Genomic DNA, 23,477 nt, shown 5'->3' on the forward strand with positions numbered 1-23,477 from the left:
ACAGGTCTTTTGCTTATATATTATGGTCTCTGGTTTTGTGTTTTTATAGGATTTCTGTGTGTTAAAAATGTATGAATCTCTGTGTACATGCTTTTCTTATGATTTTACTTTGGCTCATTTTTTATGTTTGTTTTGTTCTATTCCAGTTTGGGTTTATATTATTTTATATTATTGTTATTATTATTACTATTTTAGGTGAGTGTTTCTTATCTACTAAGAGATAGAGCAAAAAGAGTTTGAATTTGCATAGGTGGGGAGGATCTGGGAGGAGTTGGGGAAGGGGAAACAGTAGTCAGAATATACTGTATTTAAAATCTATTTTCAATTAAACGTGCCATATTAAACTAAAAAGAAACCTTTTTGGGGAGGTTCATACCAAAATCAAAAGGAAGGTGTGGATATGTTTCATACATCCTTTTGCCCTGCTTGCAAGGCCTCTCCCATCCTCCAAAGTGCTACATTTGTTAGAGCCAACGAACCTGCATGACATTTGCGTCATCCAAGTTGAAAATCCTCTCACTGAGGGTATAAGTGATTTTTCTCAAGCATTTGTTATAGCAAGAAACAGCTAACATCCACCCTAATGGTTACAGCCTGTCTACCTCTACAGGCAAGAGCAATAGCCTCTCTTTAGGCAATCTCCAATCAAGACAATGGTGATTGTCCTCATTGCCTATCCTACCACCTTTCTTTATTCAAGTCCCAAGAAGAACCTGGAAGGTGAGGAACATGGTATGACCTGGAGACAATGCAGAACGTACACAAGAATGAGGGAACTGGTTTTGGGAACACAATGTTGGACCTGACCTGACAGAATTTATTGTGAAGAGATCACTAAGCAGAGGTTTCCTCTTTAATATTACAGCTCAGGGGTCTGACAAAGTTGCTAATGGTTATTGAGCTGTCTGACAGAAACATTCTTATAAAAATGGTCAGTGTTCTGGGGATGTAGCTTAGTCATAGCGTATGTGTTAGCCATAATTTTAACCTTTAACACACACAGACCACAGAACTCCATCATCACCAAGGACAACAACAAAACCATAAGTGATCTTAGAATATATACCTTTCATTAGGACCTTGAAACGTGGACTTGCAAAGGGAAGCCCAGTTCTGTTGTGATTTGAATGTGAAATGTCCTTAGGGGTTTGAATTCTGAAATCAAGTTTGAAGACTTGGACCCTGACCAGTAGTGTTGTTTGGGAAGCTTGTGGAACCTTTAGAAGATGGAGCCTTGCTGGAGGAAGTGAGTCACTGGAGGTGAGTCTTGAGACTGTATGGCTAAGTCTTACTGCCCCTCTCTGTATCATGAGTACAGATGCAAAGTAGTCAGCCAGCCTCCTGTCCCTGACACCATCCATGCATCCCGTGCCTGCTGCCGGGTCTCCTCCACTGTGGTGGACTACATCTGTCTGAAATGGCAACCCGGAATATAGGCTTCTGCCTTCCGCTGCTTTTGTCAGAGAATTTCATCAAGACAAGGAGAGAGTAACTAAGAAGAAGTTCCTCCCATGGTTGCTCTTGGCTGTGGGCTATGTCTCACCATGGCAATTACTGTCACTGATTTGGAAAACTGAAATGCAGTGGGATCCTGAGGTGACAGAGTCTAGGCTGGGTTACTTAATTATCAGTGGTAAGGTGGATGTCATTATCAGATAATGAATAGCAGGGGGAAAAAAAATCAACAATCAGAACATCCTGACCCTTGAAGATGCCTGACTTGGCTAGTTAATTATGGCCTTCTTAAAAGTAGAATTGATATGAAGCCTAATAAATTTCTACTTGATATGTATTAATGATAGCAGAGAAATACAAATTCCTGGACAAAAATTTAATTCAAATGATAAGAATGAAAAAGTGTTGTACTTCAACAAATTTTAAGCCTTTAGCCTGTTTGTAGGTCCAGAGCCCACCAAATAAAGAGGAGGTTGACTCTCCTTGATGAAGAACTCAAGTATGTGTTATTGAAATTTATGGGTACTCATTTTCCCATCCTTCCCCTAAAGGGAGCTAGAACCCTTTACCAGGTGCTTCGGAGAAAATGAAATAATCAGATGTCTCATGTGCTTTTTCGATATTAGCTCTGAACTGGCGTTGACTTTAGGGGACCTGAAATGGCCACAGTGGCCTGGCAGTGGGTGAACAATGGAGTGTTAGCTGAGGTGCAACTCACAATAGGCGAAGTCAGTCCCAGATCCTATCCTGTTTCAGAATACGTAATTGGACTCCATATAACCAACAGCTGTCAGAATCCCCACAATGGTTCCCAAACCTGTGGAGTGAGGACTGCTGTGGTAGGAAAGCCAAATGCAAGCCGGTAAAGCTGCCTCTGCCTGGAAAATAGGGGTGTATCTCAGGGGTGCAGTGCTAACACTGGGGAAAATGGGTAAAGAAGAAAAGAAAAACATTTGACCATGGGCTGCCAAGTTACCACGTAACCAGAACTGTCTACCATAAGCTGAGTGCTATCTGACACACCCAGCCAAAAGCTGGACATTGACAGAAGTACTCCATCATCAAAATGAAGATGCACATGTATGCTGAGTAGCAGGTCTTGAAGGCAAACGGTAAACTGCGTGCAAAAAGCATCCCTGGGCCCAGGATACCTCCTCTTCCTGCTATATGCCTTCTCCTTGCCAATCTGCAACTGCAGCTTCTCAGGGAGTGCACTATGATGAGATGGTAGAGGAAGAGCCTATTTGGGCCTGATCTACAAATGGTTCTGCACACTACACAGGCCCCACCCCAAAGCAGACAGCTACAGCGCTATACCCTCTCTAACGGGACAGTGAGGAAGGAACATCTTTTCAATAGGAAGAAGTTTGGGCAGGGCCCCTGTTCTTGCACGTTATTAAGAAGCCAAAGTGGCTAGACATGAAATTGTATGTGGATTTGTGGACATAACGGATGGTATTCCCAGATGGTCACAGACTTGAAAGGAACATGATTAGAAAACTGGTGACTCAGTCACTATTACCAGAAACAAAGTTGTTGCAGTGACAACATTAACAGCAAATATGAGCGCCACATCGTGTCTATCAGCTTTCAGTCTCCAAATTATCCAGCATCCAATTCCAGTGGAAGGGATAAAAAAAAAAATCTATAGTGGACCATAAAATGACTCAGTTGCAATTTATACAACAGACAGGCTTAGGAGATAGCTTTGTATTTGCAAAGAAGATGTTTACATTTTGTGTTGCATGAGGGTTAGAGTCACATATACCAAATAAAGCCAACTAATGTTATGATCAAGCCATGGCTGAAGTGAAATGAAAGCTAAAGTCTAATACAATGTACTTTCATTTGGTTTTGAATGGTCTCCAAAGTTCATGTGATAAAGTTTTGGTGCCTATAAAGCCACTATTAAGATGAAGGGTCCAAGAGAAGCCTGGAGGTCATTGGGAGTTGCCCTTGCCTGTGGGAACAGAAATGACACCTTTCTGCTGGATGGCCAAAGGTGAGGGGATTTGTTCCTGCAGGTAATCCTAACACAATATTCTTCTGCATACAAAACAAGAAAGAGCAAACATGTAATGGACTGAAAACTGTAAGAAGACCTATTCTATTTACAAGTCAGTCATCTAAAGAATTTGTTAGAATAAATGAAAAGGGGGTGTCTGATGCATGCGATAAGGAGGGTGAGCAGGGGTCGGGGAGAGGGCAGGGGAGTGAGCAGGGATGCAGGGCAGAGGGCAGGGGAGTGAGCAGGGATACGGGGGAGAGGGCAAGAGACTGAGCAGGGGTGGAGCATAGGCCAAGAGAGCAGACAATCACTGAAGGAAGAGGGCAGGAGAGTGCTCAGTCAGGGCTGTGGGGAGAACATAGAGAGTGATGATAGCTACTCTCATCTATTAAGTGGCTTTCATCCTGCTATTCTGTTAATCTTTTGGGTCTTGACTCCATGGTACAAATCATGAAAGTCTGGTCTCAAACACTCAGCATTTCTAAAACAAACAGAAGAATATATGACTTGACCTTGCTCAAGGAGCTATTTGAGAACATATATATTTGAGGACATACAGCTTTTGGAGTAAAGTAATGCAGGCTGACACACCATATTTAGGAAAGACACCAGGGGCCCTCTTCCAAACTCACTCACAGCATCTGTTCCAGGCTTTCTACAGAAGACTGTATGCAATTTCTGCAGAGGTGGGCAAGAGGAGTTGTCCTGGGCCCCTAAGGCCTGTTGGAATCCAGTGGAATGAGGCTGGACCTCTGACAGATAGGCCCGGTCTCCTCTTTAGGAGTTGAGGCCTTCAAAAGCATGGTAGACGTGGTAATTAAATCCATCAATTGCTTTGCTTAACAAAGTCACATGAGAATATGAGAGCAATCCGGCGCCCACTGATATCCAGGGTTGATTCAGCTGATCTGGCTGGTTAGGCAAATGTCTGCTTCTTAGCTCCTCACTCCATCTTCTTCTCTCCCATAGTTCCATGCTCCCTGGACAAGAACAGCCTTCCCAGACAGAGAACCATCCTTCGGTCAAGGATGTATGAGTAGCTGTGAACCTCCAAGCAAGATTGAGGATGTAGCATGCATGATTGATTAAGCACCCACAGAACTGCCCATCAGGTTATGGTTTTCTGGCAAGGTTGAAAGTGAGGACTGTGGACTACAGCAGATAGAGGAAAGTCAGTGATTCTAAGGATACAGAGGGCTGTTGGATCTAACACAAAAACACAGCCTCCCAGATCTACAGGGTCACATGCACATGCACACAGGGCAGGGGATGTCAGCATTTGACTGGTGCTTCCGCTCAGTGTGGTAGAGACAATTGCATTTTTTTTTCTATAGTTGTATATGTGGAAGAAGTAGAAGACAGGAAGAAGCTGGAGAAACACACAGCCTTTCAGAGCTGAAAGAAACTAAAAGATCAAATGAGCAAGAGGCTGACGAAGTTCACCTCGGCTGTGAGTGTAAATTACAGTCTTACCATGTGGGCAGCCAGAGGACAGTGGAGTCAGGGCTTGGCCTGTCCTCCCACTGTAGGCTCCTGCAGGGTGAAACCTGCTGTGTGACTGACACATTGTTCTTTGCTTAAGGTTTGGTTATTTTCATTTTGCTCCTTACTAGTTTTATTTCCTGCCTTTGAAGGCATTTTTTTTTCTTCCTCTCTGGCTGACGAGTTGTAAGTACAAGCATATCAAAGCCCAGGAACTCACTCATGCTTTGTGGTATTTCTCTTCATCAGATGGATTCCCTTAAGAGTCAGCTAGGGTGCATTTTAGCTATGACTAGAGCTTGAAGTTAGGTACACTCTTGGACAGCCAGCAGGAAGGGAGAATGGTCTGATCTTGTGGTCCAGCCCAAAGACCTCCTTCAGGGTAACAAAGGGTAATTCACTGACCCTGCCTTGCTCTGGCCCTTCCCAGCCAGCCTAAGCTGCAGTCATTGCTTCAGGGTCTCTTGCCAAATCCTACAGTATTCTGATTTAAGTATCCTTGGCGCTCCGGCCACTTGCCCTGTTCAGCACCGTCACAGCTTGCTTCCTCACCTGCCAAGCATTCTGCCCACACTCCTGTCCCCTCTTCAGCTAGGCTCTGGGGATTCCCTAGACAGGAAGACACCCTGCATTTCCAGTGACAGCTACAGCACTGTCTTCCAGACATGCCACGGTTGTTTCCAACTGTCCCTCAGGTGCTTGTTCGTTACAGCAGTGGTCCTCTTTATGGCCAATTCAAATGGGTTTGAGGACAGTTACCATAAAGTTTATTTTATGGTTACAGTTTAAACTTTAAAGTCTATCAATATGGAAATTAAAACACCAGTTTGAATCACAGTGTTTTGGGTGGGTAAGCACTGGCTGCGCTCTGCTTTGCAAATTCTCAGTGCTGTGTATTAAAACTTAGCAACTGCATTCACCTCTTAAACAGTCTTACCTCATGGATTACTTAAAATTCAATGGATTAGGTAGAAAACTTTTTCCTTTGTAGTTTTTATCACTTAAGCATACATCTGTAAATTTTGTATTTTACTTTAAAATATTTATTCATATTTGTGTTTATGAGGGGTGTGTGTGTGTGTGTGTGTGTGTGTGTGTGTGTGTGTGTGTGTATGTGTATGCCTACATGTGCGTGGTTACCAGTGGAGACCAGAAGTGGATGTCAGATATCTTGGAGATGGAGTTACAAGTATGTACCAGCTGCCTGACATGGAAAGGGGGATTTGAACTCCAGCCCTCGAGACAGAGCAGCAAACACTCTTGACCACTACGCCATCTTCCCAACCTCTCTCTGGGTCTCTCCATCTTCTCTCAAGCTGTGTGGACTACTTTTATTATTTTGCCCAGCTTTATGTAAACCACACAGCATGTACTAAAAGTGATTTCACTTTAGAGTGTGTAAAATTAAGGCACAAAACCAAGGGCTCCCTGGGAAGCTAATTCTTCTAATGTTGCCTTTCTAATGTCCCTTAAGGAAGGAGACATTTAAGGTGTCTTGGTGTGTGTCCCCGCCCCCCCACCCTGTAGATAGGGCATTACTTGGCAGGGGCAGCTGGGGGCATGTCTGAAATGCAGGACTGCTTTGGGGATTCCACTGACAGATGGTGTTTCTATTACTACCGGCTTTGTGGTTTGCAGAAGTGAATGGAATGTTCTGCTGTATTTTAACCTTTTACTTACACACTTTCACCAACTTTAGATTGTCTCAGCCCCAACGCAGACAATTCAAATGACTGTAGCTCTTGTCAGGCTTTAATTACCCTGTGAAAGGATCAAATACTTTGTTAAACAATGTCTGGTTCACGGCAAGGGAATTAACACCTCACCATTTCACTTTAGACAGTCTGCGTGAAAGGCAAGGACTTGTACCTTTCTGCTTGAAGGAGTGGGGTGAATCCTTCAGGGTGTGCCACCAAATAGGTACAATGAGTTCACACATACCTTGGAGTTTCTGAGGTGGAATCTAGGACAAGGATTACTAGGCACTGAGAGAATGCATAGTTATACTTGGAGAAACAGAAGTTCAGTGCCCCTGGGTGTGAATCTGGGGCTAAGAGGTGTGGTTATAATGGTCAGGGAATCCCAATGCTGGTTGCACATTGGAACCTGGCTGTTTGTTTGTTGTTTGTTTGTTTTTAAGTTCTGATGTCCAAGCCTTAACCCAAGCCAGTTCATCAGAACCTCTATGGAAGGGCAGGGTCCCAGTGTTGGGTATCGAGAAAGGTATCCCCTAGGCCAGTACTTCTCAACCTTCTTAATGCTGCCACCCTCTCATATAGTTCCTCATGTTTTGGTGACCACTCCCTCCCCCCCCACACAATCAGAAAATTAATTTCATTGCTACTTCATAACTGTAATTTTGCTACTTATATGAGTCATAATATAAATATCTGTGTTTTCCCATGGTTTCAGGAGACCCTTACAAAAAAGTCATTTGAGTCTCAAAGGGGTCACAACCTACAGGTTAAGAACCACTGCCCTGTACTGTGGAACTTTGAAATGCACTGTTCTTTGCTTCTAGATCCAGAGGACCAAGGCCAGGTCTTCCCACCTTGCTTTCCCCATACCTGTCTCTACCATAAATGCATCACTGTCTGCCAGGAATCACCTCACGGAGGCACTAGCCTCTTGCATCTCTCTCCCACCTACTGACCCATCACTCATCAACTCCTTCAGATCGAACTATTCGTAAATGCAAAGACATGCTTAAGACAGGAAGTTGGAGCCAGACATCTAATCTGAAATCATGCTTCAGACTTACATGGGGAGGGTGATAGAAGGTAGTGGATCTTCTATAGAAACATAATGTTCTCAGCTTAAGATACTACTAATCATGGGGGAAAAATCAATGAGTAAATATACAGAAGTCACTTTTAGAGCTGCATGCAAATTGAAAACATGCAAAAGTATATATTTCAACACAATTACATATGGAAATTAGTGATACATGTGGGGAACCTGGCACACAGCAAATGTTCAAGACAAGCTGCCAGGAGGTGATTTCTTTGTTTTTCTCACCATTTGTCTCATACAGTTGTTTTCCACCATGCAACTATTTTTTTCTCCCCACATAACTACTACCAGTACATGGTTCTCATTGCCTATAACTATATGGAGGGAAGATTTGAGAAGAATGTCTATAGTTCTCTGTACATTTCCTCCTTACCCATGAGCCCAGGTAAATGTCAGGGAAAATAAGTGTAGCAGGCTTTGTTGAACTGCTAGCCCCCAAAGTTTCATGACACAGAAACTTATTATTTATGAATGCTCAGCCTTGGGCTTGTTTCTAGTTAGCCTCCCCCTCCTCTAAAAAGAAAAACCAACTTACATTAACCCATTTCTTTTAGTCTATGTGCTGCCCTGAGGCTTGTTTACCTCATCTACATTCTGTCCAACCTGCTTCCTCCATGTCTGGGTGGCTGGTCCCTTGCTGGCTGGCCCCTGGCTCACTGGATCCCCTTTGCTCTCTGCCTGCCAGCCCTGCCTATCCCTCCTCTGTCTAGCTATGGATCATTCAACTTTTCATTAGACCAAACAGGTGCCTTCAGCAGGCAAGGTAAAACATCAGCAGATCTTTACATAGTTAAACAAATGCAACACACCTTTACATAGTTAAACAAATATTCTATTTCACAACAAATAAGAATCAAGGGAGTGAAAGTGCTGGGCTTGGGCTGGGCAGGACGGCAGGACTATGCATGGAGCAATTTTGCAAAGTCAACTCAGAGAGACTCATGGTGCCCTTAAAGCTAGAGTAGGTAATTCACCCCACTAGCATCTGAGATGAGGGGGAGCTGGGGGTAGATTATGTCAAATTGGGCCAGTAGCGGCAGCCATTGGTGAGCTGTAGAGGGGAGTGGGAATGAAAAGAGAGGGTTGGCTAAGAGATCAGAAAAGCCCCAAGAGACACCACTGAAGGGAAACAAGGGCAGAGGCAACAGTGGTGTCTTGGAGTTAGCAGGTATTTGGGACACCCAGGAAAGGATCTGAAGCTAGTTGAAATGGCCACCTCATTGCAGTGGGCTGAGATGCTGAGTTGAAGATGAGGCCTTCAAGAGAATAATCTCTCAGGAAACAGAACATGGACCACTTGCCTTGTGCATTAGGGAAAATGGCACCCCCACTCTCACATGCTTCTCTGTTGCAGTTGGTATTTGAATCTCCGAACTCCTAGCTACCCAAGGGTAGCACATGGGGTTATAGAGAGGACCAGGAGGAGTAAGGTGAAGTCAAGGGTGGGTTGGGGTTGGTGGATAGCCAAATCATATTGTCACTGTAACCAAAGTTATGACTTGGGCAAATAGTCAAGGCCCTGAAGTCCATTTTATCCATTGCCAAAGAACACTATGGATGCTTTGATATGAAATAGAGAGGTTTGGGGCTCATTAGAGAGCTCCAGAGAAGAAATTAGTTAAATGTGTTATAGTTTGTATCGTTATAAAAGAAGCAGTGTCTGCTGCCTCTTCATTGTGTGTACCCCGTGTCAAATGTGCTCCCCTGGGAAAGAATCATGTGCCGAGAGCAGTTCTGAAAGCCAGCCCTCAAGTCTGGTCCACACGAATTTCTTTAGTGATGAAGCATAATTACTGACAAGAACCTGTATTTTTGTTTTGGTGCAGTACACACATCACTCACTTACTAATCACTGCTCCAGGACATTGTTGGCATGATGCTGGAGAGTATTGAGAAAGGGCTTATGAGGTAAATAAAATAACCCACAGCTAGTAAGCAAAGAAGGGGGAGGGGAGGCCAGGTTGAAGACATACTGACTCTTCAGAGATGAAGTCTTTCAGGACCCAAATCAGGATGCCTGTAGTCATCTCTGGTCACTTCCCTTCAAGTGCTTTTTCCCCAAAAAAACCTGCTTCTTCCTTGCAAATCCTTGTCCCTGGTCACTGCCCTGATTGCTCAAAGTGATCAGGCAGCTTGTGTGACCAAGGCTGGAACATTGTCCTAGAGGGCCATCTTCACATTCTGGATTCTGGGGATGGCACAGGGTTCTTGCAGAATACTTTGAAAAAGGAGTCTTGCCTAGTCATCCATGGCCTAAAACTCTTCCAGTAGTTCAGACCACCTAGATAGAAAGTTAACATGTGAGGTCTTATCCCTACCACAAGGAATATTGTCTACTTTAGAATTTTTTTTTGCATTTTAAAATGATTCCCACAGGGGAATAATAGCCAATGACATCAGGGACCACATACTTGTGCGTGCTGAATGCCAGGGCCATCCCTACCCTTAACTTCATTTTTGTGACTGTATGAGGATGATATGCCAATTCTCACTAACAGATAAGGAGACTGTCCTCCCTAGAGCTGCAAAAGATCAGCAGCTGCATCTCCCCCTTCCCCCATCCTCTCTGCTCACATGTCCTGTGGATTCCATATACCATCCCCTTACTCATTGTTGTATCCCAGCACCCAACTCAAACAGGCACCCCCTGCTCAACCACAGGCCATGCCTGCAAAAACCAGGTAGGCTTCTTTGAGAAAATCAACGAGATAGATAAACCCTTATCCAAACTAACTAAGAGTTGGAGATAGTCAAATTAACAAAATCAGAAGTGAAAAGGGGGACATAGCAACAGATACCAAGGAAATCCAGAGAATCATAAGGACATACTTTTAAAACCTATATTCCATCAAATTGGAAATATAAAAGAAATGGAAAATTTTCTCAATAGGTACCACTTACCAAAGTTAAACCAAGATCAGATAAACCATTTAAACAGCTCTGTAACTCCTAGTGAAATAGAAGCAGTCATTAAAAGTCTCCAACAAAAAAAAGTCCAGGGCCAGAAGATTTTAGCATAGAATTCTACCAGACTGTCAAAGAAGAGTTAATGCCAATACTCCTCAAATTATTCCACAAAATAGAAAAAGAAGGAACATTGCCAGATTCATTTTATGAGGCCACAGTCACCCTGAATAAAGACTCAAGAAGGAACAAGAATTACAGACCAATTTCCCGTATGAACATAGATGCAAAAATATTCAATAAAATACTTACAAACGGAATCCAAGAACACATCCAAAAGATAATCCACCATTATCAAGTAAGTTTCATCCAAGAGATGCAAGGATGGATCAATATATGAAATCAGTAAATATAATCCACCATATAGACAAACTGGTAGAAAAAACTCACATGATCATTTCATTACATGCAGAAAAAGCCTTTGACAAAATCCCAAACCCCATCATGATAAAAGTCCTAGAGCGATTAGGGATACCAGGGACATATCTAATTATAACAAAAGCAATTTTCAGCAAGCCTATAGCCAACAAATTAAATGGAGAGAAACTCTAATCAATCCCACTAAAATCAGGAAAAAGACAAAGTTGTCCACTCTCTCCATATCTATCTAATAAAGTACTTGAAGTTTTAGCTAGATCAATAAGACATCTGAAGGAGATCAAGGGGATTAAAAAAAATGGAAAGGAAAAAGTCAACGTATTTTTATTTGCAGATGATACACATAAGTGACCCTAAAAATTTCTCCAGGGAACTTCTACAGCTGATAAACACTTTCAGTGAAGTGACTGGATACAAGGTTAACTCTAAAAAGAAAATCAGTAGCCCTCCTATATACAATGACAGACTGAGAAAGAAAACATGGAAACAACACCCCTCACAATAGCCTCAAATGATGTAAAATATCTTGGGGTAACTCTAACCAAGCAAGTGAAAGACTCATATGATAAAAACTTCAAGTTTTTGAAGAAAGAGGTTGAAGAAGATATCAGAAGATGGAAAGATCTCTCATGCTCATGGATTGGTAGGATTAACATAGTAAACATGGCCATCTTCCAAAAAGCAATCTACAGACTCAATACAATTCCATCAAAATCACAACGTAATTCTTTACAGACCTTGAACAGACAATCCTCAACTTTATATGGAAAAATAAAAAACTCAGAATAGCTAAAACAATCCTGAATGATAAAAGAATTGCTAGATATCCCACCATTCTCAATTTCAAGTTGTGCTAAAGAGCTATAGTAATAAAAACCACATGGAATTGTCATAAAAGCAGACACATTGATCGATAGAATCAGATCAAAGACATAGATGTAAATCCACATACCTATGGACACCTGGGTGGGTTTTTTTTTTTTTTATAAAGAAGCAATAAATACACACAAGAAAAAAAGACAGCATCGGCCAGGCGGTGGTGGCACACGCCTTTAATCCCAGCACTAGGGAGGCAGAGCCAGGCAGATCTCTGTGAGTTCGAGGCCAGCCTGGTCTCCGAAGCAAGTTCCAGGAAAGGCGCAAAGCTACACAGAGAAACCCTGTCTCGAAAAACCAAAAAAAAAAAAAAAAAAAAAAAAGACAGCATCTTCTACAAATGGTTCTGGTCAACCTGGATGTCTGCATGTAGAAGAATGTAAATAAATTCATATTTATTACCCTGTACAAAATTCAAGTCCTAGTAGATCAAAGACCTCAACATAAAGCCAGATATACTGAACCTGATAGGTGAGAGAATGGGGAGTAGCATTTAATGCGTTGGCACAAGAGACAACTTTCTGAACAGAACACCTGTAGCACAGGCACTAAGATCAACAATTAATAAATGGGACTTCATGAAGCTGAAAACCTTGTGTAAGGCAAAGGACACTATCAATTGGACGAAGTGGCAGCCTACAGAATGGGAAGATAGTTGTCAACTCCAGATCTGATAGAGGACTAATACTCAAAATACATAAAGACTCAAGAAACTAGATATCAAAAATCCAAATAATCTTACACAAAAATGGGGTACAGATCTAAACAGAATTCTCAATAGAGAAATCACAAATGGATAAGAAACCCTAAAGATATGCTCAACATTTTTAGCCACCAGGGATATGCAAATCAAAACTGCTTTGAGATTCTATCTTACACCTATCAGAATGTCTAAGATCAATAACACAAATGACAGTGCATACTGGCGAGGATGAGGAGCAAGGTGGACACTCTTCTATTGCCGGAGAAAGTACAAACGTGTAAAACCACTATGGACATCATATGGCAGTTTCCTATGGGAATTGATCTACCTTAAGGCCCAGCTATACCACTCTTCAGCATATATACAAAAGATGCTCTATGTTACCACAAGGACACTTGCTCAATCATGTTCACTGCAGCTTTATTCTTAATAGCCAGAAACTGAAAACAACCCAGATGTCTCTTAACAGAAGAATGGATAGAGAAAATGTGATACATTTACACAATAGAGTATTACTAAGCTGCTTAAAAAAATGACATCATGAAATTCACAGGCAAATGGAACTAGAAAAATAAATCTTGAGTGAGGTAGCCCAGACCCAGAAAGACAGTATGGTATGTACTTACTTATAAGTGGGTATTAGCTGTTAAATAAATGATAACCAAGCTACAATCTGTAGACCCAGGGAGGTTATGTAATGGGATCTGGGGGGGATGCATGGATCTCCCTGGGGAGGGGAAATAGAACAGATTTAACAGGTGGACTGGGGGTAGGGGTGGGTGGGGATGGGAGCTAGAGGGGTTGAGTATGGGGGGATGAGAAAGAGAGTTCAGGAAAAGATGGCTGGAATTGGGGGCTTGGGAGGGTGGTGTGAAAACCTGGTGCAGGGAAAACTGCCTGGAATCTGTGAAGCTGATCCTAATGAGGACTCCTAGTAATGGGGATATGGAGTCTCAACTGTCTGTCTCTTGTAGCCACATAAGGCTTCCAGTGGAGGGACTGGGTTATATTCAATTGAGTTGTAGGCCAAAGAGTTCTGATAGACATCCCCAAATCCAGTCTGATGCTTAGACAAAAAGTTGTTCTCCACAAAGTGAGAGTGGAGCCCCATTATGGAGGACAACATCCACACAACTTATTGGACTTGGAGAAATCAATCTGGTGCCTACATGGAGCCTTCACCCCTATGTTCTAGTGTCTTTGATGCAGGAAGGTACTCTGTAGGCTACCAAAAGAGAAACATGGACACCAACGCAGCCACAAAACCTTTGGCCTACAATCTGTCCTTCCTGCAAAATATGTTAAGGTAATGGTGGCATAGAACTTGTAAGAGTAGCTAATCAATGTCTGATGTGACTTAATGCTCACTCCACAAGAAGGAACCCAGACTCAACACTGCTTGAGTGTCCAAGAACCAGAGAGTAGTTAGTCCAAAGACCTAGGTTAAAATCTCTTGTATAATATTAGAGGGACCAGCCTTAACATTATACATCCCAGGGGCTCAGGAGAGAGAACTACTAACGGCGAGGACTATTTTCAGGAAATAGAATCGCAGCACACCTCTGGCCTAATGTCCTTTACACACAGCTTCAGTTCTGTTCTCGTGCCTAGCTCCTTTCTTGCCTGATTTCTCTCTATACTTATCTAAGTTCTATCTTAATTCTCTCATCTTAATTCTGCCTCATCTAGGTCCTTTTCAGCTTGTTCTTACCCAGCTAGTACTTCCCCAACTGGCTCTTCCTCATCTTCCATCTCATTCCTCTAGTACTCTTTTCTAGCCCTTCAATCTAGTTCTTCCCCATCTCAGTTTGTTCCTCTCAAGTTCTTACCCATCTAGTTCTTCCATCTGACATTCCCATCTGGTGCCCCAAGGATACCAGGCACACAACTGATTCACAGATATACATGCAGGAAAAACACCAACACATGTATAAAGATCAATGGCATCTATGTATGTAACACTTACGTGCTGTATGAGTGTGTACACCCTACAGACCAAATTGACCAAGGAATTCCTGGGGCCCTTTCCTGGCTGCAAGTTTTGTAAGCGTCTATACAAGAACGTAACATTGTCAATAATGCAATTGCTTACATATAAATGAGTCCAAGTGGATCTCGAAAGGGTAACAGTGTTCATATGTTATTGCCTAAGTTGGCTTTTGTTTTTCATGATGATTCCTCCTAATGGTGTGGAGTCCTCTTAATGCTATGAAGGAAATGATAAAAACAAACCCTTTTATGAACTTTTCCCCCAAGCAAACATTAGCCTTGAGCAGGTGTTCTTACCTTACAGTGCTGATGGGAGTGGGCATGGAAGATGTTCATAGCTGCATGGAAACTAGTCTTATATTCAAGGAAAACAGAAGAGTTGACATCAGGGCTCATGGTGGGAGAGGGCATGGGTGAAGCAGGATGTCCTGTCTCATGTTTGTTTTTATTCCTTTTTTCACACTCAATGTTTTTTCCCCACAGTGGAAGGAGAGAGTCCCTTAAGATCTCCCTTTACGAAGTTTAAAATTCAAGGGCTTCTTTAGCAGGTGAGCTTCACCTCACAGTTACACTGACCAGTTTGTAGTATCTAAACATTCTGTATAAAGTAACCCAAGGCAGGCAGACAACAAGGACTCAGTGGAGAAGCCTAATGACTCAAGTTGGACCTCTAGCACACATACGTTGGAAGAAGAGAACTGACTCCCACAAGTTCTTCTCAGACATCCTTGTGTGCATCACGGCATGCATTTCCCTTCACCTCCCTTCCAAATAATTAGGTATACGAAATGAAATAAAATGCCCAATAGACGTTCCTGCAAATTGGATGAAACACGAGAAGTAGCAGAAGGAAATACACGCTGAGAAGGTTGGAACTGTGTGTAGTAAACAGCTGCATTCTGACTGGACGAAGGCCATGCTCTCTGTACTCGTGTGTAACCTTAGTGCTCAGTTCATTTTACTGGGTGCTGTGCCACACCCCATAGGCACCCATGTGGCCTTTGCCTGAACTGTTTGGGCAGAAAGAAGTGTGGAAGGCAGGAGCACAAGGTACAGATGCAGGGTCCCACAGCTCTCTCTACCTGCCTCCTTAGTCTGTGAAAGAGACTCTTTTGATGGTGTTTGTAGGAAAGCAGGGAGACGGAGAGCCAACAAGAACATACCCTACTGGACTCTGATAGTTCTGATACTTATTGCTGATGAATGGTAAACCCAAACCCTGCTTCTGCCACATCTGCAAAAATCTTCTGAGAAACTAATGACCATCAGGAAATCTCCTATTTGTCAGAACAAGTTCTAGAGTGGGAAGAAATAAACCAATGAGTGACCCAGAAGCTGAATTTACTGCATGGTTCACATCTTAAAAACCAGCTTGAGCCAGTCGGCAGTGGCACACACCTTTAATCCCAGCACTCGAGAGGCAGAGCCAGGTGGAGCTCTGTGAGTTCAAGGCCAGCCAGGTCTACAGAGCAAGTTCCAGGACAGGCACCAAAGCTACACAGAGAAAAAAAAAAGAAAGGAAAGAAAGAAAGAAAGAAAGAAAGAAAGAAAGAAAGAAAGAAAGAAAGAAAGAAAGAAAGAAAGAAAGAAAGAAAGAAAGAAAGAAAGAAAAAAGGGGGGAGGACAGTTTGAGGTAGCTGCAGGATACCTATTTATTAAATGTGGTATTTTAAGTTTAAAACACAAATGGGTTAAATTCTCACTTTTTTTAATGTCTAAGAAAGTTAATTGTTCTAAACTTGTGGTTTGTCCTTAATATATTTGAATTTCACAAATAATCTGCAAGCATTGCAAAAGTGGATTATCTGGTCTATTTTGCTTTAAATGGTTTTAAATCTTCTTGAATTTTTATTAAATTTCCCAAACATCAATAGTATCAATGGAGTAAAAACAATTTAATTTTAAGTTACATAAACCATTTTTGGAAAGGAGTCACCAACAAGGGATATTGGGTTTTTCTTACAGGAAGGCAATTGAAATACAGTTTATGGGAAGAAATTATAATTAAATTTATTCTTACTCATTGTCCGTGTTGTGATGTTTTTCTTTCTTGTAAATGACTATTGTATTAGTCAGAGTTTTCTAAAGGAACAGAATCAATAGGACAAATACATATATATTAAAAGGATATTCATTAGATTGGCTCGCAGGATGAAGGCCAGGCAGTCCAATAATGGCTGCCTTGTGTTTGGCTGAGAATCCTGTAGTTGTTCAGTCCCCAAGACTGGATGTCTCAGCAGACCCAATCTGGAGTCCTGGCAGATTCCTGGAGAGTTGCTGATTTCAAGTCTACATTAAAATACCAGAGATGAGCTGGTTCCAAGAGCAGCAAAGGGCTGCTTCAGCAACAGAATCGATGAACTTGCCAGCCAGAGTGAGGGCAAGCAGGCAAAACACAGTTTCCTTCTTCCCTGTCTTTTTATCTGGATGTCTGCAGAAGATGTAGCCTAGATTTAGGGTGGTGTAGCTGGAAGTTTTCCTGTGTCCTGCCAGGCCCTGTGGTTCTGCAGCCACTTATAAAATAATCATTCAGAGGCTTATATTAATTACTAACTGGATGGCCCATGGCTCAAGCTTCTTGCTAGCTAGCTCTTATAACTTAACACATTTCTATTAATCTAAAAGTTGCCTCGTGGCTGTGGCGTTACTGATCTGCTGGCATCTTGCTGCTCCTTGGGAGGCAGCTGGTATCTCCCTCATGCCGCCCTTCTTCTCTCTGTAACTCTACATGGATCTCCTGCCTGACTGTAAGCTTCCTTGCCATAGACCAAAACAGCTTTATTTACTAACTAGTGGGAACAGCATATATTCACAGCAAACAGAAAGACATCCCACAGTGCAGTGGGTCTTCCTGTTCTCAATAATCTGATCAAGAAAATTGCTCACAGAGTGCCCATCAGCTTAGATTTTAGTTGGTGCCAGATATAGTCAGGTTGACAAACAAGATTAGCCACCATTATATTCCTTTAAAAAGGTGTTCTTTTTTTAATTTAATTTAATTTTATTTTACAATATAATTTAATTCTACATATCAGCCACAGATTCGCTTGTTCTCCCCCCTCCCGCCCCTGCCCTTCCCCCCAACCCACCCCTCATTCCCATCTCCTCCAGGGCAAAGACTCCTCCCCCCCCAGGACCGAGATCAACCTGGTAGACCCAGTCCAGGCAGGTCCAGTCCCCTCCTCCCAGGCTGAACCAAGTGTCCCTGCATAAGCCCCAGTTTTCAAACAGCCAACTCGTGCACTGAGCACAGGACCCGGTCCCATTGCCTGGATGTCTCCCAAACAGATCAAGCCAATCAACTGTCTCACCTATTCAGAGGGCCTGATCCAGTTGGGAGCCCCTCCGCCTTTGGTTCATAGTTCATGTGTTTCCATTCGTTTGGCTATTTGTCCCTGTACTTTATCCAACCTTGGTCTCAACAATTCTTGCTCATATAAACCCTCCTCTTTCTAGCCAATTGGACTCCTGGAGCTCCACCCAGGGCCTAGCCATGGATCTCTGCATCCAGTTCCCTCAGTCATTGGATGGGGTTTCTAGCATGACAATTAGGGTATTTGGCCATCCTATCACCAGAGTAGGTCAGTTCGGGCTGTCTAGAAAAACAATGACATTCTGAGGTTTGCAGGCAAATGGATGGATCTAGAAAAAATCATCCTGAGTGAGGTAACCCAGACTCAGAAAGACAAACATGGTATGTACTCACTCATAGGAGGATACTAGATGTAAAACAAAGATGACTAGACTGATACTCACAACACCAGGGAGGCTACTTGGAAAATAGGACCCCAAGAAAGACACAGGGATAGCCCAATGACGGAGAAATGGATGAGATCTACATGGACAACCTGGACGTGAGTGGGAGTAATGAAAGGTGAGGGTCGAGGGAAAGAGAGCTTGGGGGAGTGGGAGATCCCAGCTGGAACAAGAACAGAGAGGGAGAACAAGGAATAGGAGACCATGGTAAATGAAGACCATATGAGAATAGGAAGAAGCAATGTGCTAGAGAGGCCCACAGAAATCCACAAAGATGCCCCCACAATAGACTGCTGGTAAAAAGGTGTTCTTATATCCTATGTGAATGTGGTAACTTGGCTGGCCTACATACATCTATGTGAAAACCCTTTTGCATGCTTCTTTTTGTTTCTAGATTATGAAAAGTTGTAAATGTATTTCACTTCCCTTAGATTAAGATGTGAATCTTAAGAGAACTAGTGCAATGGTCTATGTTTCATGGCTTTGTAATAAAGTCTGAGTCTCATAGATGCCATCGGGGTGTTGAGTTTCTGTTAATCCTTGAATGTAGGTGGTCCTCTATACTCTCTAAGGGTCTCTGCATCCATTGCCACTTGAGGCTCACAAAAGTGCAGCTGAAGGAAAGACAAGGCAGGGCAATTGGGAGAGCTACTCAAGTTGCACACTGGGTCAGTGGCATATCCTGACCCTGAAGCTGGCTTCCCCTTTTCCTGGTGCTGTCTTCCCACGGTGTGGAATGGGCAGTGGTTGGGATTTGATTAGGTTAACTTTAGTTTTTTTTTTTTTTTCAAGCTTATCAGTCCCTGGAGGATCTATCTGGAGAATCCCAAGTAGCAAACTGTACCCTTGCCAGAGAAGTGCTCTTCATGTGTCAGGGGTAGCTGGGCAGTGAACTTTAGCATTTTTTGCACAATTGAATCATCCTCTTAAAAGACTGGCTGGCTCCCTGTAAAAATAATGTCTTAGTCCTCTGGGAGTAGCCTGGAACTGCCACACTGATGGTCATATGCTGCCCTGATAAAGAACTCTACTGGGAGAATGAATAATTCATATCCCTAAGTTCTTTATAAACTATATTGGTTGCTAGAGGGTTTCAACACTTCAGTTCCACCTCTGACTCTGTGCTGCCTCTCCACTAGGCTGAGGGGTTTATTATCACACTGCAGTATGGGTCACATAACATTAGAGGTCTCGTGGGTGCTTTCTCAAGGGTTTTCTGTATAATTATGTCGTTGTTGTGAGTGACTGTCCTGGAAGCCAAGAATCTTTGGGAATCCAGCTGTACCCTCTTACAAAAGGATTATCCTAATTAGGTTTGTTGATTGTTTATATCCCTCATGGAGCTATGGGAGGGCAACAAGACCCTCTTCTGAGTAGCCAGCTACTCCCTGCAACCTGCTGCAGGTAACTCTGCCTAAAGTATGTGAAGCCTTTGGGAAGGGCTAGAGTATGCAGGCTGGAGAAAACTAGGGAAGAGGTGCTTTATTTATGTGACGACTTAGAAACCCTCATCCTAGCTAGGTGTGGTGGGCATGTCTTTAACCCCAACACTCAAAAGGCAGAGACAGGTGGATTGCTGAGTTTGAGACCAGCCTGGTCTATAGAGTGAATTCCAGGACAGACAGGACTATACAGAGAAACCCCAACTAAACAAATAAACAACAAACAAACAAATAGAGGAAACACTTAACCCTACTGGGTAAAGTCAAGTCTCTCCAGGTATATCCTGTTGTGGTGAGGGACATTCACACTGTGTATTAAATAACCCCTCACCTATGCTCTGTAAGGAAGCCCAACAAACTCATTGGTTTCCCAGCCTTTGTTTGTCACTGGGACCTTAGAAGGGGTAAACATTGTATATGTCTCCTGGGTAGGAATTTTAGCAGCAGTCATGCTTATGAATTTCATGCCATTGGAGTTCTGATTAACAGATGCTGAACAGAAGTGCCTATTGCAATTCAGCTTAGGTATTAAACCTGAAAAGTATGAGGAGAAACACCAAATCAACAATTGTACTTCTTGCCTACATATCCTCTACCTACATATGATCAAATACATCCTGTGCTATTGGAGCAACCAACCTTGTTTACTGTAGATGAAATTCTAAACAGTCTTAGTAAATAAGAAACACAGAGCCAAATACAGAGTTAAAAGCCCAAGAGATCAGAGCACAAGCAAATAGCCTTTGGCTTATCACTTGCTGCCGTCCTTCCCCTGAGAGAGAGAGACCTTCTCTTGTGTGACTGTCTTTTTATTGCCTTTCTGTTCTGCCTTCTCATTAGCTCTAAACCCAACCACATGATTTCCTTGTCACTGCCTGTCTATGCAGACCTCCAGGTCTCTATGGTTGGCACTGGGATTAAAGGTCCGGGTCACCACGCTTGGCTGTGTCCTTGATCACACAGGGACTCTGCCTTCCATGTGATCAGATTAAGAGCATGTGCCACCACCACCAGACTTCTGTTAAATGGCTCGCTTTTACCTCTGATCCCCAGGCATCTTTATTTATTAACATACAAATAAAATCACATTTCAGCACAAAATATTACCATAGTTTACTGAAGTGAAAACATGTTGCGTGTTATCTTACATGATCAACAGCCCCCAGCATTCCAGGAGGTTATCTGTTCCTGGGTAAGTGGAGATTACAGGTTAACTTTAGCTCTCACATTCCCACCCTGAGTTGTACCCTGAGTCAAATCCTTGACTCTGTAGTAATAACAATCAGCTTAGTGGCACCCAGATGGGAATTATTAAAGTTAGGGCTTTAAGGATGCAAGGGCCAATAGTAATTAGCAGAGATAGTGGGGCCAAAGGCCCTGTGATGGATCACATCAGAGTTACTAGGAGAATGGGAACTAGTCATTTTTCATCTTGGGTCCCCTTTTGTATGCAGATTTTTTTTTTAGAGCAGTCAGTTTATCTCTAACGATTCCCAAGTGATTTGCATAGAAATAAAAATTTTCTCTTAAAGTCATATAATAATACTTCCTTGTTTTGTATAGAGCAGGTAGAGTACCCTATCATATTGTAGTACTACTTCAGCTAGTGAATCCACCTGTTGATAGATCTGGGATGATTTGGTTTTAACAGGCAACTTTCCTGGTATACTAATAGGCACTGTAGGTAGCCATTTAGTCCCCTATTCCAGGGAGTTTTCTTTTGATCTAACATTCCATCCTATTGTGGATAAGGGGTGATGTACTCTCTTTAGTAACTACTTCCTGCTGTAATTAGGACTTCATTGTCAGGGCCCAGGAAGACTGGAATGCTAGTCAAAGGCCAGGAGGGGATTCAGGCAATAGAGCATTCAAGGGAAGCACCTGATTAGCTGACCCAGCTGAAGAGGCAGGGAGCAATCACATTGGCTGGACTGGTTCACTTCAGCTTTTAGCAAGTCCAGAGCTCACAGCAGTTTGGAGCAGTCTGTAGTCCACAACAGATCCTGGAGGGTGTTAGCATCCAAGTGAAAATCTGCTGAGACAGATAGAGAATAGGGACAGAAGTTAAAGTTAAGAAATTTAAAGAGAAATCTTACATTTGGAGCTTTCAGTCCTGTTATCCTGGTAGCTGGGGGAGGGGAAGAGTCCCAAGACCAGAGAAGAGATCACACCCTCAGGCAGATGGGAAACTTAGGCTATACTTATCTGGAGTCCATTTGACCTGTGAGAGGTGGATCTAAGTCTTATGACTCCCTCAAATCCCTGACGCTTATATGATCTTTAGTATACAAAAAGAGATAAAAGTTTTAGAAATAGGAGCTGTTTGTAATCCATACTAAAATCTACATTGTAGAAAAAGGTAAAACAGCTGGAGTAGACTCATGCCTTTGAGTCATAGCAAAAGATATGGCTTTGGGTTAAAAAATAATGAACATTCTTTCTCTGTCCAGAGAATTGGGCATATATAAATTGGAAAGAGATATGAAATATTTTTAGCCTTATGAGAAGAGCCTTCAGATCTATATTTAGAAGACAACCAAAGGAAATTTTAAATATTGAGCATGTAACTGATAATAATAGTCAGTGCTTTGCCAGCTTATCAGAACTCCATTGATCAATGTTAAAACTCTGAAATTTTGAAATATCAGTATAACAATAGCATAGAGAGAGAAAGAAATCTAATACATTTTCATTACTTTAAATCATTTTCTTATATTTTTATAATTTGCATTTATATACCTTAAGACATTTTCTTAGACTCCCAGAGCTTACATCCATTCAAAATCTTTTTCTTTCAACCTAATCATTTACCAGAGATATGAGTAGTTATTATTGAAAGTAATCATTGCAAAGCAAGTTCTTTAAATATATCAATAGTAAACTGTTACATCCGAAACCTATTTATCCTTTAAATATGAAGCCTGTTAGTAAGGCAAACCTGTCTGTGAGTTTGCCTTTTCTTTCTTTCTTTTTTATTTAAATCAGATAAACTAATAGCTCTGAAAAGTAAAGCCTGGGTTGTTGTTGTTTTATGCTTTGGTGTGTGTGTGTGTGTGTGTGTGTGTGTGTGTGTGTATACTTTTTCATGTGAAATGCAGTGGCCTACTAAATTGATGAAGCTACCATGAGCCATCAAGACCATGAAGATATCTAAGATAGATAAATTATAGCAGGAAGTATAACCCAAATGGTCTATTTATCAATTAAGTGACAGAGATTTATCCATTACCCAGATGGCTACCCTAGGCTCCTGTGGTCTTGATGGCTTTGTTGGGGGCAGTGGTCAGTCTTTGGCTATCATACAGGACAGAATTTAATTTTCAGCTGCCACACAGAGCAGCAGCTACCCTCACCTGACAGACCCAGGTCTGAGACATTTTCCTGTAGAGGAGGAACCTGGGGCTGACCTTACTTTGACAAGGCAGAGTAGAGTAGTTAATCTAATAATGTCCACGGTTTGTGCAGAGCAATAGCAGCAGGAGAGATGGGGCATTTTTACCAGGTGGTTAAGGTTAACGTTACCACAATTCATGTGGTGGTGTTGTGCCCCATCTCTCTTGAGAAACTTTTTACTAAGTGTTTTAAATGCTGTATTCAGCAGGTCTCTGAAGAGTTTGAGGACCATAATCTA

This window comes from Peromyscus maniculatus, chromosome 4, assembly GCF_049852395.1.
Source record: "Peromyscus maniculatus bairdii isolate BWxNUB_F1_BW_parent chromosome 4, HU_Pman_BW_mat_3.1, whole genome shotgun sequence".
NCBI lineage: Eukaryota > Metazoa > Chordata > Mammalia > Rodentia > Cricetidae > Peromyscus > Peromyscus maniculatus.